The following is a 7,241-nucleotide window of genomic DNA, read 5'->3' as shown; positions in this document are numbered from 1 at the left end:
AAAACAAAATTTCCCTGATGGAAATTATCATACCAGTCGTCTTCGTTGACGAAGCCCTCCTGATGGAGGTCTTTCTGATGAGGCCTTCTGTTCTGCTCATCGTGAGTGAGATGGCGAACTTCCTCAGAAGCTTCGTCAATTTGCCTTTGCAACTCAGCTAGGCGGGCCATCTTCTCCTTCTTCCTCTGCACTTGTTGATGTAGCATCTCCATCTCTCTGATTTCTTGGTCTAGCTCTTCTTCCTCAAGCGTCGGGCTAACAGCTTTTCTCTTCTGGCTTCTGGCCTCCCGAAGAGAGACGGTCTCCTGGTTGTGGTCCAGCGGTTGTAGTGCTGCAGCCCCAGCCGCTGAAGCTTTCTTCGGCGCCATAGCGAAGGTCTATAGCTTCCGAGGGTGTTCACGAAGACTCGAAGTGGAAGTGAGTTCACCGGAGGTGGGCGCCAATGTTGGGGACTTGTTCTCAAATGCTAAGAGTTAAGAACAAGGCAACATAAAAAGTGTTAAGTGTTAAAGTCCTTCGTCCTTCGAAGCATTATGTCCCCTTCGGGAAATAATGAGTCTGGGACGAAGGTCATAAGAGAAATACCTTCGCAAACATAACAGATAATGACGAAGGACTTATATAAAGCATGAAATATAATATAAGCATCATCGCAGAATCATTTCTATTTTATTAACATGGAGAAATAGAAATGATTTCAAATTACAAATGTACCTTCGGTTCTGAGAGAAGGTAGAAAGTACAAGCGTAACGCAAAAGCAAATGCCAAGTCAGCGTGAACAGTACGGGAGTACTGTTCATCTATTTATAGACGCGGGACGCAGCCCACGTAAAATTACATCCATGTCCATTACATTTGTTAACGGCTTATGGAAATCTGTCGAGGCCCCCGAAGTCTTTTCATCTTTAAGTCGGTTCCCCCTTCTGCCATCGCGCCGAAGCTTCCCTGCGCACAGCTTCGGCTACACTCGACCTTCGTCTGGTTCAGGCTTCGTCCTGGCCGTGCTCCATATTCATAACTCTGGATCCGAAAATACCTGTTCACATAATCCACTCGGAAAACATTGTCAAATCATGTTTTTGAGGACCTTCGGAGGACGAAGGCCCCCAACAGCGCCGCACAATGTCTTGAGGAAGGGTAGACTGCGCTCTGCGGATTTGGAAATGAATCTGTTCAAGGTGGCCAATCTGCCTGTCAGTCGCTGGACATCCCTAGCTGACTGTGGGGTGTCATGCTGATGATGGCCTGGATCTTCGTTGGATTTGCCTCGATCCCTCGGTGCGACACCAGGTAGCCAAGTATCTTTCCCTAGCGAACACTGAAAACACACTTCTCGGGGTTGAGCCGAAGTCGTGCGTCCTGCATATTAGCGAATGTCTCTGCGAGGTCAGCCAAGTGATCCTCTTTGTTTTTGCTCGCGACAACAATGTCGTCCACGTAGGTGAAAATGTTGCGGCCTACTTGGCTTTCCAGCACCCTTTTGGTGAGGCGAGAAAAGGTTGACCCGGCATTTTTGAGTCCCTCTGGCATCTTGATGAAGCAGTACGTGCCGAAGGGTGTGATAAAGCTTATGCTGGCCTTGTCTTCCTCTTTCATGTATATCTGGTGGTAACCGGAGAAGCAATCGAGGAGGGACATGACTTCGCATCCTGTTGCGCTATCGACTACTTTGTCGATCCATGGCAGTGGGAAATTGTCCTTGGGACAGGCCTTATTGAGGCTGGTGAAGTTGATACACATGCGCCACTTGCCGCTTTTCTTTTGTACCATGACCACATTGGCGAGCCATGTAGGATAAGCAATTGGCTCGATGAAGTTGGCTTCCAACAGGCGGTGTACCTCGGCTTTGGCGGCTTCCGTCTTCTCGTCGGAAATTTTGCGCAGTCGTTGCTTTTTTGGGCGCACCGAAGGGTCGATGCCTAGGTCGTGCTCTATGATGGTGCAGCTGACCCCGACCAGGTCAAGGGCGGACCAAGCGAAGACGTCCTTGTTTCGGGAGAGGCAGGAGATGAGTTTTTCCTCGTCTCGCGAGGTCAGGTCTTTGCTTATTACGATCGTTTGCTTAGGTGTGGCCGGGTCGAGGGGTACCATCTTCGTTCCGTCGTTGCTTTGCAACTGTGCCTTAACTTTTTCGTTGGCGACTGGGCGTGTCCCTTCAAAGCCTTCGCGTGGTGCTGTGAGGCAGTGTACATTCCATTGCCCTAGAACGAAGTCTCTCTCAATATTGTGCAGTCTGCTAGTTGCCATAAACTGTGATCACGCCTTGCGGACCCGGGATTTTCATGCAAAGGTAAAGTCCGTGAATGGCCGCTTCAAACTTGTTGATGGAGCCCCAGCCCATTATGGCGTTGTACGGGTATACCATTTCGATGATGTTGAAGGTGACCTACTCGCTTCGTGCGTTGGGTGCTCCACCGAATGATAGGGGTAGCTCTATATTGCCGACTGGAAAGGTGCCCTTGCCGCCGAAGCCATATAGGGGGTTGTCCGAAGGCTTGAGTAAACTGTGGCTGATGCCCATGCGGTCGAAGGCATGCAAGAAGATGATGTCAGCTTGGCTGCCGTTGTTGACCAGGACATTGTGTAGGTCCCATCCTGCTACGCTGCAGTTGATCACCATGGCGTCGATGTGAGGGGCGCTGCGCAGGTCAATGTCCCTGGCGTCGAAGGTGAGTGGCACATGGGACCACCTTGTTTGTACCACTGGGCCGGTGAGGGCGACGTGGTTAACACTTCGGTAGTGGTCCCTCTTCTGTCGCTTTGTTTTGAAGTCCACGCTAGACCTGTCGGTGATCATGTGGATGACTCCGCGATATGGTTGTTCAGCGAAGTCTTCCTGCTTTGGTGCTTGGGGGTGATTATGGTGGTGTGGATTTGGGTGATGCAGAGGCGGAGGCGGGGGTGGAAGAACTTACACTTCCTGACGGTGCTGGTATGCGTGGTTGGGTGGGTGTTGGACGTGCTCATTGTTGTAAGGTTGTTGTTGGTGGTGGTGGTATGTGTGTGCGACGAATCTCTGGTTGTCGGTTGGCTGTGCTCTGGACATCTTGTCCCTGGTGGCCTTCGTTTCTAGACAGTCTCTTGTTGGGTGCGTGTAGTCTTCGCTATGAAACAGGCAGTAGAATCTGCACGGCTGTAGCGTCCGTCCCTGGCCTCTCCCTCTTGTGCCATTACCGCGGTCTTGGGGGATATTCCTGACGGCGAGTGGTTTCTCCGGCTGGGTGCTGATTGGCTATGTTGTGCACCTGTTGTTGACTTCGGCTGTCCCGCCCGGAGTCTGGCTACGAAGGCCTGGTCCAGGTTCTTCTAGACTGCGGAGGGTCCTTAGGCTTCCTCTGAGATTTGACCTTTCGTTGATGTAGCTCTTCGGACCTGGCGTACTTCTTGAATAGCTGGTACAGCTCTTGGAGATTTTTGGGTGGGTCCCTGATGCAGTGACTGTACAGGACGCCAGCCCGAAGGCCGCTGATGGCGTAATGGATTGCGATGTGGTCGTCGACCGATGGCAGTTGCGATTTGAGGGTCAGGAACTTTCTATAGTACTCCTGAAGGGTTTCTTTCTCTTGTTGCTTGTAGAGTGATAGCTCAGCCAGGGTGTCAGTATCGGGTTGGTACCCTTGAAATTTGAGCAGGAACTTGTCCCGGAGTCCTTTCCAGGAATCGATGGACAGTGGAGGTAACCTGGTGTACCAGGTTAGGGTCGGGCCTTCGAGCACGATGATGAACGATTTGGCCATTGTGGCGTCATCCCCTCCGGATGATGCGACGACAACTTCGTAGCTCATGATGTATTGTGCTGGGTCAGTGCTGCCGTTGTACTTAGGGTAGGTGCCTGCCCTGAAGTTAGCGGGCCAAGGTGAAGCTTGGAGTTGCGGAGCCAGGGGGCTTCGCTCATCGAGGTAGTTGATCCCTTGGAAGGCTGTGACATGCGGGATGAAGGGCCCGCGCTGTGGTATGAATAGATCTCCAGCTGGGACGCGCTGCTGTAGGGGCGATCCATGCTGCAGACTGTACTAGCCTTCACTCTGCATGAGCGTGATTTCTTGCTCGAGCTCTCAAGCTCTCTGCTCCTCGTCCTGTATCATCTGGCGCACCTTGGCTACACGTTGGCGCTTGGCCTCGAGGATATCTTTATGTTTTTGGAGGTTGTGGTTCTTGATGCGAAGGGCCCACAACTGTAGCTGGTCTTCGGCTGAGATGCCGATTACTTCGCCGTCCTCTATTGCGTCTTCGCCCTCTGGTGCAGCGAAGCCTGGAGGTGGTGCTTGCGGTACGCCTCCGAAGCTGCAGGTGCATAGGGTGCCTTCGGGGGTGGGGTGGTCTTGGCGCTGTCTTTTGCTGACAGCTTCATCTTCGAAGGCCTCTTGGGGGATGTTGTCTGCAAGGGCCTTGCCTTTTTTCTCAGCCAGCAGCGCTGCCTTTGCTGCTTCGTCAATGGATGGGGCTGCCTTCGAACTAGCTTGCTTGGGGGCCATCGCGGGTTGTTTGTCGTAGCACGAACGGTGGGCGCCAAATGTTAGAACTTGCTCTCCTGGGCAAGTTGATCCAATAGGAGAGTGAAAGGAGTGTTTGCAAAGTTTAACGCGGGGTGGCAATAGCTCTGTTAATCTGGCCTCTCAAGGGCACTGTACGGGGGTATTTATAGTCACTCGAGTGACCATCCGTCCCTTGTCAAAGACATTTATGCCCTCGAGTACCCGGTCCATCCCCAAAATATTCTCACGAGAGGAGGTTACAGACTGTCATTACAGAAAAGGTTATTACAGACGTGGCCCGTAACATGCTTATCCGCGCGGGGCCCGTTTCAGTGGGCCGAATCCTACTTGGGCCTCCCGACGTGGTGAGGACGCGGGACTAGCAGACTTCGACAGAGCCTTCGTCTTGCAACGGAGAGGACGAAGGGAGACTGCGCCAGTCTTCATCCGATCCGCGCTTTCATCTTGCTCGGGCGTGCTCCATGGACGTGGTCTTCGTCGGTGTAGCGAGGCGACAAAGGCATCGAGTGAAGGGTAGCGTGGTCACCTTCGCCCCAACAACTCCTTATATCCTTCCTAATCTATATAAATCTATATCTATACTACTCTATTAAAAATCTAATGTGGGCACTTGTGATACATGGCTTCACCCTCCATACTGATACTCTAGGCCCACCCACCACATCGCGCAAAAAATAGTACAGAACAAGCACTTGAACCCACGCCCACTACTTCAAAAATTTAGGGCTAACCACCAGACCACACATATTTTAGTGTTTAGAAATAAACAATAATTACATTTCAATAAATATCTCAATACATATTTATATGATACTCCCTCTGTCCTAGTATATAAGGCGTAACCACCTCTGGTTCAAAGAATAAGAAATACATTTAATTCTCTGTATACCACTGCATCGATGTACATATGCATAGAGAGAGCACGCCTTATGTTGTGGGACAAGAACAAAAAGTGGTTACACCTTATATTATAGGATGGAGAGAATATATAATAACAGTAGCAAAGCACGGGCAACTGGATAGTAGAGATTTATGTACAAAAATATATTCCCACAACTTATCTAAATGGCTATCAAAATATAGCTATCTTCTATTCCGGGTTTCTCGCTAGCTAAATATAGAAAACATAAATGACTCTCTAGAGTGCAAATAAGATATTGAAAGGTTGTTGGAGATCGAAAATATATAGAAAGTGTTTTAATACAAATTACTCTTTAAATGATACTCACTCAATTCTTTTTTATTTGTCGCGGTTTAGTTAAAAAAGAACTAGCGGACGACAAATATTCGAGAACGGATGTAGTATCTGAGATAGCGAAATTTAGAAAAACTCTTGAGATGCTATCTATAATTAGCTAGAATCTTATTGCTACCTATAATTAGCTAGTATCTTATTGCTATCTATAATTAGATAGTATCTTATTCTATTAATAGTAGATGCAAACAGACCGACTACTAATCGTGGAACTGGAGTTCATATCTTTTTCATATCCTTTTAATCTATCCCAAAATACCTTTATACATTTGTATTCTTCTACGGGTTGAGTACAATAATAATGTTTTTTCAAATTAATTGGCCATCTTTATATATTAACTAGGAATAAACAATTCCATATATGTAGTGTATTGATTACATTCTATATTAACCGTGTCACTTGATATCTCTTTGTTGATGACAACTATATATTATTGTCCAATGGAGGAATATAGTAGCGTCAAATAATGACATTAAATAATACCCAAGTATTCATGCCAGTCATTCTACTACTATAAATACAGGTGCGCACACAGCACTATTCCTGCACTAAGCTGCGATCCAGAGAGGGACAAAAAAAATGAGGAGTCTAGCTTCTCGTGTCGTTTGTTTCTGCATGATCTCCTCGTTGTTCATCTCTGCATTTGCAGCCAGTCGTCAGCCGGCGATCTTTCAATCGGGTACTCGACGTAAACTGACTCTAAGCTAGGGCTTGATCAAACTACTCGTCGTCGATCGGATTGCCATGAGTTCTGTCCATTATTACTGATGAATAATCTTCTGTCGATTTCATGTTCCAGACTATGCAGACGATCCAAGTCCTGCTCCGACACCGCACCGACCTCATGCGGCACCGATACCGCCAGGTCCGCTAGAATCAGTGCTTCTTCTTTCTTTTTTTCTATTCATGGCCACCCGTTTAGGATAGGATGATATATATTATTATGATTACTATAACTAAGCACGCCGACTATACAGGTGACAGTCGTATCTGGATGAACAGCCATGACGGCGGAACGAGTACGCTGCCCCGAGATGCAGCGACCCCCTCTGCGTCAAGATGAAATGAATCAACGATACCTCAGACTTGGATCCCCTGGTGGCCTGTCTGGGAGATCTTAGTTTTAGGCACAAAACGGGTGTAAATCACTGGCTAAATAATGACAATAATATTTCCAGAGTTAATTACTTATCCGATCATATCCCAGCTTGTTGTTTGGTTAGAAGGGCGAACAATCCTTAAAATAAAACCACATTTTTCAGAAAAAACTATTCACTTCGGATTAAAGTCGGTTGTTTGGACTGTTGCAGCTGCAATTTATATAGACAAAAACACTCTAAAAACAGTAGAAACCGGTACAGATTAACACCAAACGAACAGAACTGAGTCAAAGAAAGATGCATGGGAGCCAACAGTCCCTTTCTTGGCCTGCCGTCTTTTACTCCGGTTCAAATGCATCTAGTCCTCACGGATCGTTACGTTAGCTAT

General features: G+C 48.0%; 1 long non-coding RNA gene across 1 annotated transcript; it reads left to right on the top strand.

The window, feature by feature from the left end:
- The first annotated feature begins 6,211 nt into the window (after positions 1-6,211).
- Positions 6,212-6,949, top strand: LOC100277250 (uncharacterized). The gene is made up of 3 exons (XR_555773.3): positions 6,212-6,432; positions 6,553-6,618; positions 6,731-6,949. It is a non-coding gene; the product is annotated as an uncharacterized lncRNA (long non-coding RNA).
- The last annotated feature ends 292 nt before the right edge of the window (positions 6,950-7,241 follow it).

Source organism: Zea mays, chromosome 7 (assembly GCF_902167145.1).
Source record: "Zea mays cultivar B73 chromosome 7, Zm-B73-REFERENCE-NAM-5.0, whole genome shotgun sequence".
Classification (NCBI taxonomy): domain Eukaryota; kingdom Viridiplantae; phylum Streptophyta; class Magnoliopsida; order Poales; family Poaceae; genus Zea; species Zea mays.
This window is presented reverse-complemented; position numbering and strand designations above follow the sequence as displayed.